Source organism: Dermacentor albipictus, chromosome 5 (genome assembly GCF_038994185.2).
Source record: "Dermacentor albipictus isolate Rhodes 1998 colony chromosome 5, USDA_Dalb.pri_finalv2, whole genome shotgun sequence".
NCBI classification, from domain to species: domain Eukaryota; kingdom Metazoa; phylum Arthropoda; class Arachnida; order Ixodida; family Ixodidae; genus Dermacentor; species Dermacentor albipictus.
The window spans coordinates 171,366,910-171,391,806 of record NC_091825.1 but is presented as its reverse complement, the minus strand read 5'-3'; the positions used below and the strand labels follow the sequence as shown (position 1 = coordinate 171,391,806).

At 49.6% G+C, this 24,897-nt stretch overlaps 2 long non-coding RNA genes across 2 annotated transcripts in view; one reads left to right on the top strand and one right to left on the bottom strand.

Moving 5' to 3' along the window:
- LOC135916688 (uncharacterized) overlaps nucleotides 1-13,599 on the top strand; it is a 36,087-nt gene extending 22,488 nt beyond the window's left edge. The window contains exon 3 of the long non-coding RNA XR_011514976.1: nucleotides 13,526-13,599. This is a non-coding gene — a long non-coding RNA (uncharacterized lncRNA). The remainder of the gene's footprint in view (nucleotides 1-13,525) is intronic.
- On the bottom strand, nucleotides 1,330-24,539 carry LOC139060622 (uncharacterized). The gene is made up of 3 exons (XR_011514977.1): nucleotides 24,420-24,539; nucleotides 24,151-24,239; nucleotides 1,330-1,719 (listed from the first exon to the last, which is right to left on the bottom strand). It is a non-coding gene; the product is annotated as an uncharacterized lncRNA (long non-coding RNA).
- Between the last annotated feature and the right edge of the window lie 358 nt (nucleotides 24,540-24,897).

Genomic DNA, 24,897 nt, shown 5'->3' with positions numbered 1-24,897 from the left:
TAAAAAGAGCGAAAATGAGCATGCGTGGTGATGAGGAAAACGTAGTGCGGCAGTCTTTTCCAACCAGGGTGACCGGCCAAAGGAGGCACGAATGTGCATCTCGATCAGATGCAAAAATTGATGTCGTAGGAGACCGTGCATTTCGGGCTTTCGCACAAGTGGTGGTGCTCTCGCAGCTTGAGCGATAGAACGTCCAAGTGTACTTGTTCTGCGAGCTGTGTTCTTCTACGTCGCCCAGCAGTGGCAGGAATTGCCCGACTGTGATGTGCGCGACGGGAGGTTATTGCAGCGACACCAGAGGTTGGGTAAAGGTGTTGGAGCCTCGATACATTGATGGTCTTGATAAAAAGTGCGACAATCCTTTGCGTAAAGCACTCCGACTCTGTTTCCGTATATTCGTTGGCATAAGAGAATTTCTGTGTGCCGCTGAAATTGTTGTCGAGCATTTTACGAAAATTTTCAGGGCTGTCGATCATCGCTGTACCGCGAGTTTAGTAAGATCGTTGGTTTCAGGACATCAGCGACACTCACATACAGAAGCGGAATGAGAAGCTCTCGGTAATCATCGAGGAGAAGGGAAACTGAGGGGCTCCAATTTTCCTAAGCACGAACACATACAGCCGACGCCCAGTGAAGCCCAGAATACCACATATCTGTGGTTGAAATTGAAATGTAGGAACGATGAAGGTTTTTGTACACTTCAGTTTCAACCGCAGCTTATTACCCCTATACGTTCCTTGGTTTCATTGCCTGTCGACACGATTATATCTCGGTAATTATACTAGTTCAAAATCATACACGCGAACACCGAGGTCGTTATGTTACTGCTGCGGCTCCTTCCTCCTTGGCTGTTTCAACGAGACTTTCCGCTTCCCACTCGAACACAAAGTAAGCGCACCACGTGTTTTCATGTTGCCGGTAGCCGCGCTGGCTTGCATGCTAAGGACCTCACTGTATACGCAAATCTGCCTCGACATCTGCGTCCTTCTTATCTGCGCGCGATGCGTACACACCAAGTGGGAACTTGCTCCCCAGACAGGGCGGCCAGGTCATCAGGACGCGAGCTAAATAAGAATACTGCCTGCCACCACTCATCACGTGTCAGCTCCAAGAAGTGACCCGCGTTGCCACCTCGCTTGGTCGTTCAGCCACCTCGCTGCAGGCCACGTTCAGTAGAAGCACGTTCTGAGAAACGCGCCACTTCCGGCGAGCGATAATGGTGGTGTTATTTTTTCGATTTCGTTAACAAAAACGTCTAATTTGGGAATTTCTTGTGACTCAACCATTCGTGCTCCAAATGCAGAAATTGCGAAACAAGGCTGCTTTATAGTTACATTATCTCGAGCTAGGCATTCTCACGTGGCCCACAATTTTGCTGTCGTTGGCCATTAAGACTGAGCGAATGAAAAATGGAAATACTTTGGCCCTCCCTACAGTTCTTTTTTTTTCGTCATTGCGCGTTTCCGTGAAGGACACCACTTTAGTTCTTCCCTCGTAGCATTGCGGTGAAGCACGAAACTGCGCGGGCGTCATCTCGCGCATCGTCGCAAGTGCCGCACGAACACAAGACAGTTCCTCCACTTATGCGGCGCATAATGTCCACGTGGCACGCTCCGCAGGCCCCGGCCGCAAAGCTCGGTGAACTGCGCAAACGACTCCGACGCGTGCGTGGTTACACTGCCACAGAGTCCATTGACGCAGCTGTTGCAGCAGATCTTCCTGGAGAAGGAGTGTGAGAAAGACATACTTGTTGTGTGCGCTACGCTAGCCGCAATCCCACTCATACAAAATAACGTAAGATTATCAAACGTTCTTTTTCAGCGACGCGAGAAAAAAAAAAACGTGTAATATTCATGAATAAACTAAAACCATATTTCAATGCTTTCAATTTGAAATGTCGCGAGTTTGCATACAGATTAGTTTTTTATTTTATCAGCCTAGTTGCGTTTGACTGATTGTGTTGTCAAAAAAGGTCATTGCTATATAAATGTATCAAGTGGTCTTTGTTTCGTTATTTTCTCTGAATAATTCTGTTCAAGACTACAACTTCACCCGTATAGCGTAGCTGGAGATAAGGCAGTGGCCCGATGCGGACAATATTTGCTTGAGAGATCAAAGGAGTCAGTTTACTTATAAAACCAATTTCGCGAATAACTTCTTAACTACACACTTTACGACTTCTTTTTTTGGATTAGAATGTGGAAGGGAATCATCATAAAAGTGTCGTCGTGTGTTTCTACATTTCAATATGGCTACGTGGATTGAAATAACGGCTGTCGAACTATTCGTTCAATTCAACTCGTTATGCACGCTACACCGGCTCCTTCTATAACTAACGATGAAGTCAGAAGGGCCTTCAAAGGCATGAAACGGAGAAAAGCGGCAGAAGATGGACTACCAGTCGATTTAATCGAAGATGGTGGAGACATAATGCTTGAAAAAGTGGCGGCCCTTTATACGAACTGTCTATCGACTTCAAGGGTCCCAGAGAACTGGAAGAGTGCCAATATTGTACTAATGCTCAAAAAAGGAGACGTTGAAGAATTGAAAAATTATAGGCCCATGAGCTTACATGCAATATTATATCGTAAAGAACTGCTTTATTGCAGTCGAGGTTATGCTACTACCACGAAGCTGTGCTGCTGGCGATGATATATACAGATGAAGAAGACGTGCAATGGATGATGATATGTGGAGATGATGAAGTTGAAAGTCAGGCATCTATTGCGCTCAAACTAATTCCATCTCACTGTGGAAGCGGCCGCCTGGCCGCGCGGAAGTATTATGACATGCAGCGAGTATAGCGTTTTAAGCGAGAGGCATGCACTATCTCTGTCCTACGGCAACGGGAATTGGACGGCCTTCTAAGGGGCGAGACGCGGTAATTGACAGGCGATGTCTGCTCAGTGGCCGTGTGAGGTCCAATAAAACGCGTGAGAAAATTTTCGCATAAGCCGGGAACGCGCATAGGAGTCCAAAGAAGAACTTCGTCGCCAGGATAAAAAGTCACAGCACGGTGGGTCGAGTCGCAACGAAACTTGCGAGCGTCCTGCAAGATGCCGGTGGTACGGCGGGCGAGGCGACGACAGTGCGCGAGGCCCGGCAGAAACTGTTCCGAGAAAGAAGCTTCTGGGGGTACAGGCGTCGAAAAGAAGGACACATTAAGAACGAAACTTGGTGAGCGGCCATAGACGATATGAAAAAAGGTGAAAAACCGGTGGTACGTTGCGTAGCCGTTTTATAGGCGAATGTCACGAACGGCATAATTGCATCCCAGTTTGTGTGGTCGGGGCGGATGTACATCGCTATATGTCGGAGAGGGTACGATGAAAGCGCTCCATCAAGTCGTTGGTCTGAGGATGGTAACGTAGTCGTACTGTGAATTGTGGTACAGTCGCGCGGAACTTCGATAACGATAGAAGAGAGGAAGACTCTGCCGCGGTCACAAGGAGAACGCGCGGAGCGCCATGGTGTAAGAAAATGTTCTGTAGAAAGAAATCGGCAACGCCTCTAATTCTATTACTGGCTGCCTTGACAAGTATTCAACTACTTGTGCCGAATCCTTTACCAGGTAAGCATCCTCTACTGTTAGAAGCTTCAGCCTTTCTAACAGAAACGCGGCTAAACACTCATGCCACGCATTGCCCTCCGACACAATTACTCTTGAAGGGCAGTCATCTTTATGGGTCTTGGCGCTGAGGACGACCTCCAGAGTGCGCACTTTGCTATTTCTAATGTCCCTAGCTAATTTTCACAGATTCATGCTTTCGTACAGCTTCTTCACTTCACATTTCTAATTATTGAGCGATGCATTATGGCGGCAATGAAAAACAGAACCTAAGGTTTCCAACGCCTTCACCTTGTATATCTCTCGTGGAAAGACGGCAAAGCCGCCTTCTTTGTCCGATGGGAGTATGCAGTAGGCGCCCGTCTTAAGATAAGACGCCAGGGGATTAATTGCGGGGCGACCGGGCTCACACTAGTCCCGTAGAAGAACGTCCACACCACTTGAAACGCGCCGATGCATTTCACTCGCGAGAGCCCAACTGTACGCTTCTCGCACCAGGGAAAGCTTTTCCGAAGCTGCGATCGGCGGCTTCACCGCAAACTTCGGCCCTAAAGCGAGAGAGTTCTTGAGGTCTTCCGGTAGCGTGACGTTTCCTTCGGTGAAAATTGTGCTCCCAGGGCATTGTTTTTATGCGAAGCATATTACGAGGGCTCAACCCAGCTCCTCAGGCGCGGCGGTGACCATGAAATCACGTGACACCGTGCCGTCACGACAGAGGAGAAGTGGCTTTGGCTCAACTCTTGCAAGACGGGCTGGGTGGGAATCGAACCAGGGTCTCCGGAGTGTGGGACGGAGACGCTACCACTGAGCCACGAGTACAACGCTTCAAAGCGGTACAAAAGCGCCTCTATTGAATGCGGTGTTGCCTTAGAAACGCGCTGTTTCTAAGGCGTGCGTCTCTTGCTCAGGCGCACATTTCGTTGCCGCGCCGAACGCTGCTTTGCTCGACGCTCACCGCGTCCAATGCGGGGCGCGTAGTCGCTGCCCTGTAGCCCATTGTCTTACACCCCTTGGCGGGTCGACGGGAACGCTGTCGCGTTCCACTCTTGAAGGCGAAGAAGTAATGCATGAGTTGTTTCTTCGTCTAGCCGAACCAAATATAGCCAAGCAACAGCAGTTCACCAGGCTAAACAGTGGTTCAACAACTAAAATAAAGGCTAGTATGCTTCGCATCCTGGGCTTAACCTTACCTAAGCCACAGCCATTTTTTCTTCGTTGGACGAGGAGGGCCATGTACGTGAGACAGGGTACTCTGGCAGAGGAGTTCGGTCGTCTGGTTTGCGAGATGATTAAAATTCCAGAAGGCCCACGTCGCTCTATCTTCTCGCATCAAGCTGTTTGTTATAGCGTGACATCGCATATCACTGCGCAGCCAGTGCGCTCATTCCGTTTGTATGGATCACGTGATATATTGTCTATATAAGTGCACTGTGAAATAAACGCTCACCCTTTTGCTTGTTGGAATGCTGCCTGTCTGCTTTATTGCACTGGCGGCGAGGATGGGGTGAGTCCGCTTCCACTAGCTCAGTACGGAAGCAGTATCATAGACGACCGGCGGTCGACAGCCACGGAAAGGAAAGCGGCGGCAGTTTTGGCCCGGAACGGATGAAATCGTCGGTACCATAGCAACGAGTCAACGCAGTCATCGGGAGGGCGAACCGATAAGTACAGTCACTTCACTGGAAATGGCTCGACTAGGGAAGATAGACGACTACGACGAGAAGGAGAAGAATTTTGAATCCTGTTTAGAACGCTTTAAGCATTTCGTCACAGCAAACGATATCAAAGAGGAAAAGAAGCTGCCCGTATTCTTGAGAGTGATAGGACCATGAACGTTCGAGGTGCTCAAAAGTTTAGCGGTACCCGCCGTTCCTGGGGACAAATCCTTTGAAGAGCTGACAGCGCTGTTGAAGAAGCACTATAGCCCAAGCAGTCCTGTCATCGCCGAACGTTGCAGATTGAACAGGCGAGCACAAGAGGAACAAGAAAGCTTCGATGGCTTCATAGTGGCCTTGAAGCATTTAGCAAGCTAGTGCGATTTCGCTCTTTTCCGGCAAAGTGCACCGTGAGGCAGATTAGTGGCAGGTATAAGATGCGATGAAACGCAACTCTCCTTGTTTGCTGAAGAAAATTTACCCTTTGAAAAGGCGTGCAAGATAGCCTTGGACTGGGAGCAGGCTGCGCGACAAACAGCGTTACTGCATGCAGAAGGCAAGGAAGCGGTGCTGCGTGCCACGGCGATAAGAGGACAGGGAACTGAAAAGAAATGGAAGCTTCGGAAGTTCAAGGACGTAAAGCAAGTCTGCGAAAGATGTGGCAAGGCGCATGCCGCTAGTGTTTGCTGGTATAAGAATGTCGACAATAAAACTTGGTGCTGGGCTAGTTGGTGATGCCTTCTTTAAAACTGATGGTAGCGCTAAAAAGGAACGGACACACGAAGAAAAGACGACACGACGACGAGGAAAACGCTACTGACAACTGGTTTTATTTTTCGCAAGAATTCTATATTTAAAAGAATCACAACACATGCGCACAACCGAACTACACCAGCCTTCTTTATCGCCATATCAGAAACAATGTCATGCACGCGAAGCGAGATGATAAAACTCCCGAGCAGCAAGAAGTGAACACAAGACCAACTGAAGAAAAGCCATACCATTATGGTTTTTCAAATTTCCCCAGAAGTGTGCGCTCAGCCGAGTACAAATTAATTGAAGCATCGCTGATGCATAGACCCGCCTTTTCTTGTATGTGGAAAGCTTCCAGCAAAACTCTAGCTTTTGCACTTGCACTTGTGCCCAGAACCTTTGCTTCTTTAAACCGTGGCACGCACTCGCAAACTATCACATGTGAAACAAAATTCGCAAGTTTGTCTTGTTTTGTTATTTTGTTATGTTATTCCCCTGTCCTGCGGCAAGTGCTATATCGGGCAGACGGGGCGTTGCCTCAATGACCGCTTAAGGGAACACTCTCAAAACATAACAAAACAAGACAAACTTGCGAATTTAGTTTCACATGTGATAGTTTGCGAGTGCGTGCCACGGTTTAAAGAAGCAAAGGTTCTGCGCAGAAGTGCAAGTGCAAAAGCTAGAGTTTTGCTGGAAGCTTTCCACATACAAGAAAAGGCGGGTCTATGCATCAGCGATGCTTCAATTAATTTGTACTCGGCTGAGCGCACACTTCTGGGGAAATTTGAAAAACCATAACGGTATGGCTTTTCTTCAATTGGTCTTGTGTTCACTTCTTGCTGCTCGGGAGTTTCATCATCTCGCTTCGCGTGCATGACATTGTTTTCGATATGGCGATAAAGAAGGCTGGTGTAGTTCGGTTGTGCGCATGTGTTGTGATTCTTTTAAATATAGAATTCTTGCGAAAAATAAAACCAGTTGTCAGTAGCGTTTCCTCGTCGTCGTGTCGTCTTTTCTTCGTGTGTCCGTTCCTTTTTAGCGCTACCATCAGTTTTAAAGAAGAATGTCGAGTGTCTGCTGTTCACAAATTGGCCATTTACAGATGTGTCTCAGAAAGCGTAGAGAACAAATGACTGCGAACGTGGTGGACTGCTCTGATAGTGACTCTGAGTTAGAGGGGCACCATGTTATCAATACAGTCCGTTACGGATACGAAGTGCCAGTACACGTAGACAGGAAAGACATCTGGCATGAAGATGGATACGGGAGCAGCTGTAACCCTAATTCTTGAGTGTTAGGCTGAACGCATTTCCTCGTGCCAAGTGCGAGCCATCGTGAGTCACCCTAAGAACATACACTGGGGAACCCGTTCCTGTGAAGGGGAAATGGAGCGTTTTCGTTACGGCCGAAAACCAGTCTTTGCGACTGCCAGTTATCATTGTCAAAAAACGGCAAACAGCTCCCACTGCTTATGGGGCGAAATTGGATGGAGAGGCAAGGGCTTGACTGGAAAAGTGTGTTGTCTGTAAATGGAAGCGACGCTTGCAAAGTGGAAGCAGTGAAACAAAAGTCCTCAGGGGTGTTTTCTAAGCAACCAGGAGTAGTAAAGAACTACGAAGCAAGGATTGTTCTGAATCAGAACTGCACGCCAATATTTGGCAAGGCTAGAAACGTTACATATGCGCTACGTGATAACGTAGAAAAGGAGCTGGAAAACCTGCAAAAAAGTGAAGTTATACGCCGCCTGAATCAAAGCGATTGGGCAAAGCCATTGGTTGTGATTCAGAATAAAAATGGCTCGCTGAGATTGTGTAGGGACTTCAAAGTGATAATTAATCCCGTGCTAAAGACCGACCACTACCCATTGCGTCGACCGGTATACTTGTACTCTGCCATAGCGGGCGGCAAAGTGATTTGTGTGCTGGATTTTGCAGCCGCGTTTTAGCAGATTCCGCTGACTACTGAGTCCCGACCACAGCTAACCATTAATACGCATATGGTACTTTTCGAGTTCCAGCGCTTACTGTTTGGTGTAGCCAGCGCGCCAGCCATTTTTCAGTCATTCATGGATGAAGTGCTCAACTGCATACCGCACGTGGGATGTTACATGGATGATGTCATTGTGTCGGACAAAAAGTTCACCGACTGCCAAAAGACGTTGGAACTAGTCCTGCGGCGGCTTAATGATTACAACGTGACTCTGAAAGAAGAAAAGTGTCGTTTTTTTTAGAGCACTGTGACTTATCTAGGTCACACTGTGTGCACTGACAGTATCTATCCCACGGAAGAAAAGATAAAGGCGGTCACGGAAGCGCCACAGCCCACTTGACAAACGGAGCTAAAGGCTTATCTAGACATGTTAAATTTTACGCAAAGTTTTTAAGCAACATTGCCTGCGTGGGAGGACCATTGTAAACAAGACAAACTTGCGAATTTAGTTTCGCATGTGATGGTTTCCGAGTGCGTGCCACGGTTTAAAGAAGCAAAGGTTCTGGGCAGAAGTGCAAGTGCAAAAGCTAGAGTTTTGCTGGAAGCTTTCCACATACAAAAAAAGGCGGGTCTGTGCTGCATCAGCGATGCTTCAATAAATTTGTACTCGGCTGAGCGCACACTTCTGAGAAAATTTGAAAAACCATAACGGTATGGCTTTTCTTCAATTGGTCATGTGTTCACTTCTTGCTGCTCGGGAGTTTTATCTTCTCGCTTCGCGTGCATGACATTGTTTTTGATATGGCGATAAAGAAGGCTGGTGTAGTTCGGTTGTGCGCATGTGTTGTGATTCTTTTAAATATAGAATTTTTGCGAAAAATAAACCAGTTGTCAGTAGCGTTTCTTCGTCGTCGTGTCCTCTTTTCTGCGTGTGTCCGTTCCTTGTTAGCGCTACCATCAGTTTTAAAGATTGTATCGTCTGTTGCGCAAGGGCGAAAAGCGATTGTGGACACGGGAATGTAGCGAAGCTTTTGCTGCTACGAAGCAGTTGCTTGTCAAGAGTACTGTGCTCATTTTTCACAACGTAGCGAAACCAATTGCTCTGTCATGTGATGCTTCGTCGTATGGGTTGGGTGCTGCTCTTTTTCATGAGTCTGCAGAGGTACAAGAGAGGCCAGTGGCGCTTGCGTCTAGAACACTTACATCAGATGAGAACTATGCTCAGGGTGAGCGAGAAGCATTACCACTCATGGGTGGGTTAAAAATTTCACCGCTACTTGTACGGAAGACAGCTCGCCCTTTACACAGACCATCAACCACTGCTCGGAATATTAGTCCAAGACAAATCTGTGCCTACACTTGTTGCAGCTCGAATGCAAAGACGGGCAATTACGTTGGCAGCCTGCTTGTATAAACCAAGATATCGCAAAGGAAGAAACGTTGAAGTGGCTGATGCTCTGTCCAGGCTATTCCGGCCTATTGTAGCGGCCGACGAGCCTGCCGAGTGTCTCTTGCTTTTTTGACAGCATACTAATAAATTTAGATGACGTGGCTAAAGCTACCAGACGTGATCCCACCTTGACTCCCGTGACGCACTCCATTCTAAATGGCGCGCCTTCGCAGAGCTCCGAAGAGTTGAGACCATTTTATTCACGTCGCGATGAGCTATCAGTAGAGCAAGAATGCATAACATGGGGATGAAGGGTGATCATACCTGATAAGCTTCGGCTAATGGTCTTGCATCAACTGCATGAAGACCACCTGGGAGCTAGCCGCATGGAAGCGCTAACAGGAAGCTTTGTGTGGTGGCCGGGTCTCGACCGTTCGATTGAGGGCTACGTTCGACAGTGTCGGGTGTGTCAGGCCGTTCAGAACGTGGCTTCACCGGTTCCCTTGTAGCCACGGAGTTATCCCACAAAACCCTGGCAACGCCTTGTATATGCTGTAAAAGGCTGCCGGGCGTTGTTAGTCCTTGCCGACGTGTTCTCGAAATGAATCGAGGTCTGGCCTGTGTCATTCACATCTGAAACCATTGAAAAGGTCACGTTGTGTGTTTGCCGCTCACAGTATGCCAGAGGTACTGGTGAGTGATAATGGACCACAATTCATTTTCTCAACGTCATTGAGTGTGAATGGTGCAAGAGGCCGCCGTATCGTGACGCTTCTAACGGAGTGGCCGAGCGTTTAGTGTAGACAGCCAAACAAGCCCTGTTGAAGCATGTCTTACATGACGAACTTAGCTACAAGAAGCCTTCCTCCCTGCAGTGTTAGGACAGCTATCGTATGAGTTATCGGAATACTCCACGCAGTACCACTGGCCAGACCCCGGCAGAATTGTTTTTGAAAAGATAGCCACGGGTGAAGCTCTCTTTGCTAAAACTAGATTTTACGCGCTCCATGCGGGAGCAGGAACAGCACATGAAAGAACACAATGATGAGTCACGCGGGGTTCCTCTATGTTTTGCTGTGGGGGATGGTGTGTGGGTGAAAACTGTGCAAGGTGAAGAGTGGTTGTTTGTCTCGTTACCTATCTGGTGAAAGTATCGCAGGCGGTGCGATTTACGCATGCGGACCACATCAGAGCCCGCTACTCAAGCCCGGGTTCCTCAAGCTTCCCGCCAGTGCAAACTGCTCCTACAGCCTCGGAAGACACAGCTCATCCGTGTCTTCCGACGTCTAGTGGGTCAGTATCCGTACCAGTTCTCGCGGTTCCAGACGCAACAGAGTCTGCAAATCATCAGCTTCCGGTACCTAAATCCCCCACGCCCTAAACAGCTGTCCCCGGCTCTTCGAACCAGCCAGACCTTGCATCTACAGCCGATCTGCAAATTCGTCGTAGTGCGCGTGTGCGACAACCCCCAAACAGATACCAAAGCAGTGACTTTCGAAATTAATCTAAGGGGGAAGAAGTGTTATAGCGTGACGTCGCATATCACTGTGCAGCCAGTGCTCGAATTCCTTTCGTACGGATCACGTGATCCCTGGTCTATATAAGGGGGCTGCGAAATAACCGGTCATCCTTTTGCTTGTTGGAATGCTGCCTATCCGCTTTATTGCACTGTGCAGTTGGGCTTCAAGGTGAACTCCGTAGAGGCGAGCCTGCCTTGGACCATTAGGACTTGAGGATTTTGCAAATGCGGTTTCCATGACCGACTGAGGGGTTAAAGCCTCTGAATCTCACATCTTCAGGAAAGAGCTATTCGGAGCCTTTAACCCCTCAGTCGGTCATAGAAACCGCATTTGCGAAATCCTCAAGTCCGGATGGTCAAGGCAGGCTCGCCTCTACCGAATTCACCTAGAAGCCCAACTGCACAGCTTTATGCGAGAAGATAGAGCGAAGCGGTCCTTCTGGGGTTTTAATCGTCTCGCGAACCAGACGACCGAACTCCTCTGGCAGAGTACCCTGTCTCACGTACATGGCCCTCCTCGTCCAACGAAGAAAAAACAATGCCCTGGGAGCACAATTCTCACCGAAGGAAACGTCGCGCTACCGGAAGATGTCAAAAACTGTCTCGCTTTAGGGCCGAAGTTTGCTGTGAAGCCCCCGACCACAGCTTCGGAAAAGCTTACCCTGGTGCGAAAAGTGTACAGTTGGGTTCTCGCGAGTGAAATGCATCGGTGCGTTTCAAGTGGTGTGGACGTTCTTCTACGGGACTAGTCTGTCACCGGTCGCCCCGCAATTAATCCCTTGGCGTCTTATTTGAAGACGAACGCCTACTGCATACTCCCATCGGACAAAGAAGGCGGCTTTGCCGTCTTTCCACGAGAGATATACAAGGTGAAGGCGTTGGAAGCCTTAGGTTCTGTTTTTCATTGCCGCCATAATGCATCGCTCAATAATTAGAAATGTGAAGCGAAGAAGCTGTACGAAAGCATGAACCTGTGAAAATTAGCTAGGGACATTAGAAATAGCAAAGTGCGCACTCTCGAGGTCGTCCTCAGCGCCAAGACCCATAAAGATGACTGCCCTTCAAGAGTAATTGTGTCGGAGGGCAATGCGTGGCATGAGTGTTTAGCCGCGTTTCTGTTAGAAAGGCTGAAGCTTCTAACAGTAGGCGACCCTTACCTGGTAAAGGATTCTGCACAAGTAGTTGAATACTGGTCAAGGCAGCCAGTAATAGAATTAGAGGCCTCTTCTGTAGATATGTTTAGCTCCGATCTGGAGCGACCTATTTTTAGCTCGTGCTAGCAGAACCATGTTTAGCAGTCTCGAGGCTAGCGGCGTTGTCGGTTTTTAGACTCCTTGACGACTTCCTAATTTTCGTAGATATGAACTTCATTGATGCTGATTTGTTCGTTAGTCAAGCATTGACAACCTTCAGGCAGATTCTATCTCCCATTGAAGTGACCCACGAACTTCTGGTAGATTCCTCCATCAGGTTTTTAGACCTTAGATTGTTTTAGCAAATAACCACGTCTGTTGGCAGTATGAACCTTGGCCTAATAAACCTCTGCTACCTTTTAGTTCCTCTGACTCTAAGCTAGTTAAACGCAGCATTGCTTACATGTGCCTGCTGAATGTTTTGAGAAGTCCTGTCCACACCGAGCTGCGGGAGTTTTCTAAAGCAGATTGACCGACTGGAAGAGGCAGGCTACCCGTAACCTGTCCTAGTTTCCGTAGCGAAAACAATCCTGAACTCTCCAACTCTCCAACTGGACCAGGAGCCATCTCGCGAGAAAGAAAATGTAGCTGTCACACTCTACAACCACCGCATGTCGCATAATTTGAAAAAGATTGCCAAGCGAGCTAACGTAAATGTCGTGTTTTCTGCCCCATGCAAGCTCTCTAAGCTCTGCTGAATGACCAAACCCTTCTTTCCACAAGCCACCGGCCTGTGTCACAAAACACGATAACAAATACGTAGACCGTCAGGCAGGAGTCGTTTATGAGATTCCTTTAGATTGTGGTAGAAAGTACGTGGGGCAAGCAGAGCCGTGCCTGAATAACAGGCTGAGGCAGTATGATAACAAGGTCAACATCGGGAGGGAGGGCCCCCTGGCAATTCATTGTAGAAATTGCAAATGTAAGCCACACTTCCAAGCCTGCGCTCTGGTTGCCAGAAGCCATGACAAATCGGTTCGATTAATAATTGAGACCAAAAGGATCATTGAGGCATGGTGATAAGTGCATATCCATTGTATTGCATCCAGTATCCAGTATTGCTTCCATATCACTATCACGCAAAGAACCGCTTTACCTGAAGGCGAACGCGCACTGGGAAACTGTGATTGCGCTGCCTGTAAATAGGGGCGTTTTTTTCTGATTAAACATTGTTCGAAGCGGCGCCCTGTTTGTGTGTGTTCCTTCTTCGTCCACCGTCGTTACCGCGCCTTCACTTCAGATCGTGCATAGCGTTCGCCACAGGAATTTTTAAAAGTTACGGTTACATTAGCTGCAGTTGCCGGGAAGCGACAACTGTGTGGCCGGTCTATATATAGCGCCGAGCGTCGTGGATCTGTCAGTCAGTGCGCTGGTTGATAGGATACTCTATATATTGCGAAATGAAAACACGTATGCAGCTGCACTCAAATTTCGCAGTAGTGTGTATCGTAATCGTCGGGGACTTTTTTCCGAGCCATGAATCGCTTTTTAATTTTTAAATATCTGCTTCCTTGCCAGCCTTTGAAAGTGGACGTAGAACGAAGCTGCTGCCGACGTTACACAAGCACCACCGCCGCACGTCACACGCGCGTAAGTACAGCACGCATGCTCATTCTTCTAGGCCTAACGCAAGCGCATTATTGACTAAATCAACGTTCAATAGTAGACTCCGTCAGAAAATGCGTAACGTATGACTTACAAGCTGCAGACATGATAGCTTTACATTGTTTTTCGAATATATGATAAAACGTAAATATTGGTACGAAGAGTTGCGAAGAAATGGTTTTATTTACAGGCAAAGGATGATGATCGTATAGCGTGATAGTAGCGCAGCTCGGCCTCTCAAACTGCTCGTTCTCTTCGTCTTCTCTTCTTTTCTCTTGTCCGTGCCTTTCGTATCTGTTACATTACCCCGCAAGCAGACGAAGCCCGTACGGCGAGTCGGGATGCACAAGCAGGGTAGAAAGGCTTCTGGCGAGCAATATGAGTCAGCTGAGTTCTGCTTGATCGCCGACCATTGCACAGTAGGCGAGCTATGATGTGAGTGAGTTCGCTCAGGTGGTCCACAACTACTAATGGGCCTGAATATTGTGACAAGAACTTTTGGCACAATTCACGCTTGCGTTGCGGTGTCCGAAGAAGAACCAAGTCACCTTTTTCCAGCGATACTTGTACGTGACGGTCATCGTATCGCTCTTTCAAACGACTTTGCGAGGCCAGAGTACCAAGACGAGCTATTCGACGGGCTTCTTCGGCGAGACACAGTCTTCGATACAGAATCGTGACTGTGCTGAACGAAGGGCAAGAAAGTGTCGAGAGGGCTTCGCGGTAACCTTGCATACAGGAGGTAAAATGGGCTATAGTTCGTGGTTTCGTGTTTCGCCGTGTTGTATGCGTAAGTGATGAAGGGCAGCACGTCGTCCCAGTTCTTATGATTGGAGGAGACGAACATGGCAAGCATGTTGGTCAGCGTTCTGTTTGTCCTTTCAACGAGGCCATTGGTCTGTGGAAGATACGGCGTGGAATGACGGAACTGTGAAGTGCACAAACGAAGTAACTCTTCAATGGCATCAGCAGCGAACTGGCGACCACGGTCGCTGATGATGACACGTGGTGGGCCATGACGAAGGACCACGGAAGGCAGCAGGAAGACCGCCACGCAAGCAACGGTGGAAGACGGTATGGCTGCAGTTTCTGCATACCGTGTAAGATACTCTACGCAGACAATTATCCAACGGTTCTTGCTGTTAGATAACGGGAATGAACCCAAAAGGTCAATGCTTACTTGCTCGAACGGCTTGCTGGGCGGTGTCAATGGGCGAAGGGGACCCGGGGCTGCGGTGGTCGGTCGCTTGTGACGTTGGCACGTTTCACAACTAGCGGCATAGCGCTTGGTTGTTTCGTACATCTTGAGCCAGTAAAAGCGCTCCTGCGTGCGGTGTAGCGTTCGTACGAAGCCGAAATGGCTGGATGTCACACCGTCATGCATGGCGCGTAGAACGTCGGAGCGAAGGCTCTCGGGGACAACAAGCTGAAAACGCGCTCCATGCACGGAATAATTAGTTTTGTAGAGTAATTTATCACGGACAGTAAAGCGACCGCTGCCTTGAGAAGTATGGGCGGCGACAAAAAGCGGATCGAGGGTAACATCACTCTGTTGTTCTCGCTTAAAGTCTGCCGCGTCAGGGAACGTAGAAGTAACAGCAGCGAGACAGTCGTCAAAATTCTCAGCATCGCAGTCGGCAGCCTCAAGAGGAAACCGAGAGAGGCAGTCTGCGTCAGCGTGACGCCGGCCACTCTTGTACGACACCACAAAGTCTTATTCCTGGAGGCGCAGCGCCCAACGTGTGAGGCGACCAGAGGGATTACGCCAACCGACCAGCCAACATAAAGAATGATGGTCCGTGATAATCTTGAATGGTCTACCGTAAAGATAACACCGAAACTTCTGTATGGCGAAAACAGCTGCCAGGCATTCCTGTTCCGTAACCGTATAATTGCCTTCAAATTTGCTCAGGCAGCGGTTGGCATTTGCGACATGTTCTGCGCCACTGTGACGTTGTACAAGTACCGCTCCTATCCCAATTCCACTAGCATCAGTGTGAACTTCATTTGGGCAAGATGTATCGAAGTGACGCAAGAGGGGTGCTGACGTTAGTATAAACTTCAGTTGAGAGAATGATGCGTCACACTCTGGTGTCCAATTGCAGGATGCATTTTGTCGCAAAATACTTGTCAACGGGTAAACGATGTCGGCAAACCTGGGAACAAAACGACGAAAATACGAACATAGGCGAATGAATGAGCGAAGTTCTCGTGCTGATTGTGGTGGCTTGAAGGAGCTCACCGCTTCAATCTTACGAGGATCGGGTCTGACGCCATCCTTGTCGACTAAGTGTCCCTGGACCAGTGTTTGACGTTCGCCGAAGCGACATCTTTTTTTTAGTTTAGAACCAGTCCAGCTTTCTCGATGCAGTCGAGAATAAGGCTGAGGCGTTCATTATGTTCTTCAAACGTGCGGCCAAAGATTACAACATCATCGAGGTAACACATGCATATCTCCCACTTTATACCACGTAGAAGTGTGTCCATGAATCTTTCGAAGGTGGCAGGAGCATTGCAAAGGCCAAAAGGCATAACATTAAATTCGAATAGGCCATCTGGAGTCACGAAAGCGTTCTTTTCCTTGTTGGCAAGGTCCATAGGTATTTGCCCATACCCCAATCGCAAATCAAGTGTTGAGAAGTAAGAAGCAGCGTGTAAGCAATCAATGACGTCATCTATTCACGGTAGTGGATAGAAACCCTTCTTTGTCACTGCGTTTAGATGTCTGTAAGCCACGCAGAATCTCCAGGAGCCATCTTTTTTTTCGGAACAGGATTACTGGGGCTGCCCATGGACTAGATGACTCTTGAACGACACCTTTGTCCATCATCTCCTTGACTTGCTCTGCAATAACCTTTCGCTCGGAGGATGACACTCGGTAGGGCTTCTGGCGGATGGGGCGTGCGGAGCCGGTATCTATTCTGTGACGAGCGCGGGACGACGGTAAATAAAGGGGTGCATCTCCATGCGTGAAGTCGAATGCAGCCTCATGCCTGGCAAGGACATGTACCAGTGCTTACCGTTCCGACGTACCGAGAGCCCTGCTGATCATGCCAAGCATTATCTCTTCAAAACGGCCATTATCGCAGCGAGAGCAAGCTGTAGAGACGTGCGTTGTTAGGGCCGCCATTGAGTTACATGCGGTTTCATCGAAGAGAGCGATTTTCATACCGCGAGGAAGGACAACCGGCGTGGCAGAACAGTTCAGCGCCCACAATGTGGTGACTCCTTTCGTCATGCACACGACAGAGCAGTGCACAGGTATATTTTTTAGCACAGCTTATGCGGAGAGGCCTAACTACACTCTAAGCCGAAAACGGGGAAAAGGGGACTAACGGCAGCCGTTGGACCTTTGGATCAACGGTTAATCCACCGTGCGTGCCGTGTGCAGAGGCGAAGTGTCGTGCGCAAATTTGTGGGACTAAATGTTCGTCCTTGCAAGGTAACGGTAGACGGTGGGGATCAACGGCACAATTTAGTCCTCTGACTTTAGTCCCTTTAGAGAGGGGGGCTCCGTGTCCCTCTCCTCCCTGCCTGGATGGGGTGGCAGCGGGTCATAAAACACTGTCGCTCTGCTGTCATCCCGCCCACACGAAGGTCAACAGGCTTTCGCCATTGGCTAACATTTTGGCGGGATTCGGGCCCTGCTTGCGTGCACTCCGCGTAAGCGCGCGCAAGTCGGGTCCCGGGGAGACCACATCGGGGCGTCTGAAGGTGCGTACGTGTTCCTCTCTGCCGGCGGCGGCCCCCTTTGTCCGCCGCCGGCCGATGGTTACTTCGGCTCGTCGGGCGCGCGCGCACTCTTCCGTCGTCTCGATGTCCTGAGGCAGCGTCTGCCGATCGTGCCCCCGTCTGTTAGTCTGTCGTTTCTTTCTATTTCCCTTTTCTCTGCTGTGGGGCGCGCGATGGCAGGCGCTGACCGAAGGATAGGCAACTTCTTACTGCTGGGGTTCTTTTTTCTTTGCTCCTCGTTTCTTTGTTCTCTCTCTCTGTCGCGGTGCGCCGTTAGTGGCCACCGGCGACCATTCGGCCATGTTTTGTGTAACTAGCTTCAGATTCGGACGGGACGTTAAAATTGATGTTTGTATTGACTTCCAGTTTAATAAATGTACTTTCTGGCTTCTCGAGAGCTTTGTCTAGGGTCTCCCTTGCTGCGCGCGCGGTCTCGCCTTCCCCCTAAGCTGGGGCCGGCGGGGTGCTTACGCGCGCAGCTGCGCGTCGGCACACGGAGCGGGCCGGAGCAGGCGCGGACGCGGTGCCCTGCACGCATGGTGCCTCGGAGTGCTCGAACCCGCGGTGGTCGTCCGGCGCGCGCGGAATCGGAGCGTGCGCGCCGTGAGCGTAGCGAGGAGACCACAAATTTTTCTTTTGTTCTTTCTGGAGGTGACGACATAATAGGTTTTGTGACCGCATGCGGCAATGAAAGTGACAAAAAAAGAAAAGAAGAAAAAAGAACATTGTGCTTTGGAGGCGTCTGGGAGCTTGTCTGTGGTTTTGTAGACACCGTCTCTTTCATGTGCGCCGCGGTGGTTTGGTGGTATATGGTGGCCGAGTCAATGGAAAATAGCAACAGAATAGTTTTTGTGGATGTTTGTTGCCGTAGAGGAGCGAACGAAATGGTTGGTTCGTATGGTAGTCTTTAAACGGCTTTTGTTCTCGATTGCCGCAAGGCGTTCATGCGCCGTCTGGGCCGGCAACCGGATACACGAGGCCGAGACGAGGCATACGGTCGGTTTCTGAGGGAGCTCGCACGTCCCTTTTCGCCTATAGGCATTCGAGGAGGAAGGCGACGGCCCGTGTTCTGCTCGGGCTACGTGACCCTTTGAAGAAAAAGCCAAGCTATTCGAACGCACTAGGCCGGAGTCACAAACAAGAAAAAAATGGCTGTGGCTTAGGTAAGGTTAAGCCCAGGATGCGAAGCATACTAGCCTTTATTTTAGTTGTTGAACCACTGTTTAGCCTGGTGAACTGCTGTTGCTTGGCTATATTTGGTTCGGCTAGACGAAGAAACAACTCATGCATTACTTCTTCGCCTTCAAGAGTGGAACGCGACAGCGTTCCCGTCGACCCGCCAAGGGGTGTAAGACAATGGGCTACAGGGCAGCGACTACGCGCCCCGCATTGGACGCGGTGAGCGTCGAGCAAAGCAGCGTTCGGCGCGGCAACGAAATGTGCGCCTGAGAAAGAGACGCACGCCTTAGAAACAGCGCGTTTCTAAGGCAACACCGCATTCACTAGAGGCGCTTTTGTACCGCTTTGAAGCGTTGTACTCGTGGCTCAGTGGTAGCGTCTCCGTCCCACACTCCGGAGACCCTGGTTCGATTCCCACCCAGCCCGTCTTGCAAGAGTTGAGCCAAAGCCACTTCTCCTCTGTCGTGACGTCACGGTGTCACGTGATTTCATGGTCACCGCCGCGCCTGAGGAGCTGTGTTGAGCCCTCGTAATATGCTTCGCATAAAAAACTGCAACATGGGCTGCGAACAAAGAGTACCGAGCGCCGTTGAGTCCCCTGCCCGGACCCATATGGGTGACAACACCCGTTAAAAAACAAAATAAATAAATAAAATGACACGTGCAAACGATTTGTCTGCTTCGCATGGAGTTGTCGAGAACAACGAGAGGGAGAGTGTGGCACCGTCGTAGACATCGCAAATTGGCAGTGCGTGTCGTCTGCTAGGAAAGTGTCGTCTGTTAGGAAAACAAGTTGTGGGGCTCGCGCAACGGCCGCGCGCCGCATTTGGTACGAAATTGCTGTTCTGTCAACAGGCTTTGACGCTGAAATGTCGCACTCACGTACGGTCTCCTCCCAAGAGAATGCACCGCAACGCAAGACGGCAGCCCGTTTTAAAGAAGACGAAAGGAGCCTGCCGACGACACTCCTGAACGGCTACAAGCATATTGTGGAATGCAAGAAAACTTACGTCGCGTCGTTGACCAAGAAGAATCAGACATGGAAAGAAATAGCAAAACATTTGAATGCCAACCACGGGATTACGCGGCGCGATCACCTGCAACTGAAAAAATGCTGGACCAACCTGAAGCAAAAGCGGAAAGAGGAAGCTGCGGAAGAAAAGGGAAAGCGCCACAAAACTGGTAAGCGCACATGTTCTGCATGACTGACTTATTTGGGCTACTTTTTATTATGTGTAGTCACAGGAGATAAGAAAATATGCTCGCAATCAATCTTTCCGCGACTGCAGGAAGCGCACCAGCATGGGGCGCGGGTGCTTCGCGATGAGCAGAGTCACCTTTCCTACTGCGCGGCACACTGTTAACTGAAGAATGCGGACCGGACCTCCGGTGACTGTTTGAAACGTGCCAGCGCCGTAAAACATCACAGCCATCAGCAACTGCAGCATAGGAGGCACACAGTCGGTCCTCTATTGTCCCCGCTTACCCGGATAGGCAACGTAGCGAGACGTCGCACGGCGTTCTTCGTGAATCTGTAGCGACCGAGGAATTGTTCGTCGTCGTACAGCTCCACCGAATTCCCTCGGTCACGTAGGGTGGGTCGCGGAATTTTCGGCAAGGGCTGCGCCTCTGAAAATGCTGTATCCATGGCGTAGCAAGCAAACTCGAAAGCAGCTAACCTCCGCGCGACGTCCGTTCGGGAGGCTGCCATGTTGGAATAACACACGAAGTCAGTTTCAAGCTAGCCCGGGAGCAGACTTCAAACTTGAGCGGACTTCGACGCAGCCAAGTCGTTCCCAAGTCGTCCGCAAGATCAAGCACGATTTACGACGCGCGGCGAAGCTGTCTTGAGACTGCCAGAAGTCAAGTTCGAGCCAAGTTAGATCTCTGCATTCGGGGGTTGTAGAGTGCTTCTAACTTATATTTGACTGTGACTGCTCCTGACTTAATTTCATTTTCATGATTTTACTCTGGCTATGACACGTTTCATCTGCTGTATACTTTGGAGTTGTTTTATTTTGTTTGAACTGCTGCATATTTTCAGTCAATTTTTTTAATCTTCTGTATCTAAATGTCATTACTGTATACCAAGGACTTGGCATTTGTATGCTACTATTCCTTTTTTTGTTTTGTTAATTGTGGCTCAAGATGATGGTGGCAATATGTAATCAAAAATAAACATGGGTTACTTGAGTTCGATCATTGTTTTTGCTTGAAAAGCTATGGCAACCTGGAATCATTGGAAAAGTGATTTCGGACTAACTGGGAAGGACTAAAAGTTGCTCCTGCAGTTACTCCCTGTGGACTAACCTTAACAGACTAACTGTTTGTCCTCTAGGGACTAACTGGGAGGGACTAAAAGTTGCTCCTGCAGTTACTACCTGTGGACTAACCTTAACAGACTAACTGTTGGTCCTCTAGGAACTAACTGGGAGGGACTAAAAGTTGCTCCTGCAGTTACTCCTGTAGACTAACTTTAACAGGCTAACCGTTGATCCTCTAGGGACTAACTGGGAGGGTCTAAAAGTTGCCCTCACTTTTAGTCTGCAGTAGTTGCTCCCCCAGTTAGGCCGCTGCATTTGCTCCCGCAGTTAGTCCAAAATTGGTTCAAAATCTGTGGCAGGTCATTTAGTCCCCCAAGAGACTAACAGCCATACCCGTTTTAGTCCTTTTTGGCTTAGAGTGTACAAGGTCAACACAATCAGCGTCAACAGTAGTTGCAGAAACCCGAACGGGCGTCAGGCACCACGATGGTGCGGTCACTTCATCAAGAACACTGAGTGTGTCTGTGTCCCTGTCTTCGCCATGCGAGCTTTGTTCGGAATCTGCCGATATATTTAACTCGTTCAACAATATTTCACCACAACTACAGTCCACGGAAGCGCCGCACTGTTCAAGAAAATCAATACCAAGAATAACATCGTGCGAACAACGAGCAAGAACAAGGAATTCCGACACAAAAACTTTCCCAGCCAACAAAACACTCACAGCACAAACACCAAGGGGATGATGCCACACGCCGCCCACTCCACGAAAGGTAATTCCGTTGTTCCAAGAAAACATAACTTTGTAGCCTAGACGGTTTTTGAAAGCGAGGCTCATCACAGACACAGTCGCCCCAGTATCAACTAACGCCATGGTCGGTATTCCATCAATCGAGACATGCACTTTGTTTTATGCGAAGCATATTACGAGGGCTCAACCCAGCTCCTCAGGCGCGGCGGTGACCATGAAATCACGTGACACCGTGACGTCACGACAGAGGAGAAGTGGCTTTGGCTCAACTCTTGCAAGACGGGCTGGGTGGGAATCGAACCAGGGTCTCCGGAGTGTGGGACGGAGACGCTACCACTGAGCCACGAGTACAACGCTTCAAAGCGGTACAAAAGCGCCTCTAGTGAATGCGGTGTTGCCTTAGAAACGCGCTGTTTCTAAGGCGTGCGTCTCTTTCTCAGGCGCACATTTCGTTGCCGCGCCGAACGCTGCTTTGCTCGACGCTCACCGCGTCCAATGCGGGGCGCGTAGTCGCTGCCCTGTAGCCCATTGTCTTACACCCCTTGGCGGGTCGACGGGAACGCTGTCGCGTTCCACTCTTGAAGGCGAAGAAGTAATGCATGAGTTGTTTCTTCGTCTAGCCGAACCAAATATAGCCAAGCAACAGCAGTTCACCAGGCTAAACAGTGGTTCAACAACTAAAATAAAGGCTAGTATGCTTCGCATCCTGGGCTTAACCTTACCTAAGCCACAGCCATTTTTTTGAGCATCACAAAACAAGCAGAGGCATTTCTGGCAAAGACCGTCCGGTGACCTCACCTCCATTGGCCGCGGATGCTAGTTTCCCGGCGGCGGTGAAGAAGAACGGCGCCGAGGGGACGGAGAGCGACGCGGGCGGTTATTTGGTGGCGTCAAACACCGCTCAGAAGTTGGCGAATCGCTGCGTCTGGTCGCGTGTGAGAAGTGGTCCATTGGAAGGGAATCGGTCGTCCGCAAGTCATATGAAGTACGGTTTCTGGGTGGCGAGAACATCGGTGGTGTCCTTCGTGATTGACGGGCTTGGCGACAATACCGAGCTATATGGCCTGTGGAACCGCAGTTGTAGCACACGGGAGGGTCGCGGTTCACAGCATCTTCCTCTAAACAGATGCTAGACTGCTGCGGGCGGCGAGAAAGTTCGTTGTGTGGATAACGTGTCTCTGCGGCTCGCTGAAATACGTTATATCGTTCATAAGTCACGTCTTGGTAGTAGGGTCGGTGCTCTTCTGGTCGCGGCCTGACAGAAGTCGCAGGACCTCGGGGGTAAAAACGCGGCTGCTCTCGTTGTGGCCGAGCGTCATAAGTAGCGCCTCTGTCGTAGAGACGTGGCTGCTCTCGGGGCGCGAGTTCATAATCCTCGGTGCCCCTCGCCGCAGGATACGGGAAGAAGGATGCCACGTTTGGATAGAAATCTGGTGGTAGGCGGAAGCTATGAGTGCCTGGATGTGTCACTTGCGCGTGCAGGCTGAGCTCTTCCCGAACTATTTGTCGGATCGTTGATGCAAGATCGAGGGGCTGGTTGCTGTCCACGCTTGAAACTGTAGTCACATTGGCTAGCCTGCCAAACTTCAGCGTGATGCGCCTCGTTTTCAGCTGCTCGAAAGTACGACAGTGCCGAATGATGTCAGCGACGGAAGCCAGGTTGTCTTTTGCGATGAGGAAATTATAGACGTCTTCGGCAATTCATTTCTTGATGTGCCCGACTTTATCTTCCTCAGACATTCCAGAGTCCACCATCCTACACAGTTTTATTACGGCCTCAATGTAGGTTGTGCAGGTTTCGCCTGGCACTTGCGGACGTTGCAGTAAAGTTTGTTCTGCTCTTTTATTTGTCGTCGCGGAGTCACCGAATCGCTCTTTGATTTCGGGAATAAACCTTCTCCATGTTGTGAATATTTCCTCGCGATTGTTGAACCACATCAACGCACTATCCGTGAGAAAGAACACGACGTTCGAAAGCTGAGAAGCGCTGTCCCACTTGTTCACGGCACTCACCCGGTGATAATGGATGAGCCATTCCTCGACGTCTTGCTCCGATCTTCCGGCGAAGGGACGCACATATCTCAGTTGTAGAACCGAAGTTGTCGGCGCAGCTGTTGGAATGGGCCTTTGATCGTCTGCGTCGTAAGACATATTCAACTTCGGTAGGTTCGGTGGGAGTCCAGCAATGCGACGGCTTCGTCGAAGAACTTCTGGTTCAGCCTCCGTCTTCGGGTGTCAATTACCCCGCACCTTCAACCACAACTGTTACGAAGAGTTCCGAAGAAATGGTTTTATGTACAGGGGAGGGATGATGATCGTAGCGTGATAGTAGCGCAGCTCGGCCTCTCAAACTCCTCGTTCTCTTCGTCTTCTCTACTTTTCTCTTGTCCGGGCCTTTAGTATCTGTTACAATATGTTACCCATAAAGTGAAAGCCCTTTCTCATCTACCTTTTGAGGCCCGTTTCAGTGGCCGCGGCCGCTAGGTGGCGGTACCATTAGCGCAGCATGTGTCATCAGTTTTGTAGGCCCTCCGCCTAGCGCAAGTGCGTTATTGAACTAATTGAATTTCTGCAAGTAAAATGCGTCAGAAAATTCGTAAAGTACGACTTACAACTAGGAGTTCAGAGAGCATTTCCGCTACTTCGGGTTGGTTATGAACATCTGTCAACCGGGCTTGGGAGGCAGGACAGCGCTGAGAACCTGCGTGGGGACCAGGGTTAACTATCGCATCGCCGCTCAATAAAAGCCTGCGGACTGCATTGAACAGACCAGAATACAAAGAAATAAGACAAAACCATGGTTGCAGTCATGTGGGTGATGAAACAGCAGAATATATCGGTCATGAGAATGGATGCACCGAGAATCGGCAAGGTAACATACCTGCGTAATGAACAGACAGCGGATCAACATGGTGCCCGCTCCCACTGAAGAAGGGAACTGCCGGGGACGCTTTTATAACAGCAGACCATATCGTCGTGGAACCTGGTCTGTCGATGATTGCCCAGTGGATTGTGACGTTAATTTTCACCAGCGAAGCATGCGGGATATGGACCGATGAAGCGAAGAGCAATCTGCCGTTGTTATCCGCAAGGAAGATAGGGTCGGCCACGCGGTGACCGCGCGGCACATGCATGACACGGCGAGGGAACGATGATAACGCCAAGTGCAGCGCGACGTCAGGGACATGCACAGCATTCTCGAACATGGAGGCAGCAAGGTAGCCGGCGAACTGCGTGATGAAGAGACAGCGGATCAGCATGGTGCCCACACCACTGTTGCCTCACCCACGTTCAGATATGTTGAAGATTTTTTGGTTCTAATCGGCAGAGACGGGTGCACCTACAAGGTGGACGAAATA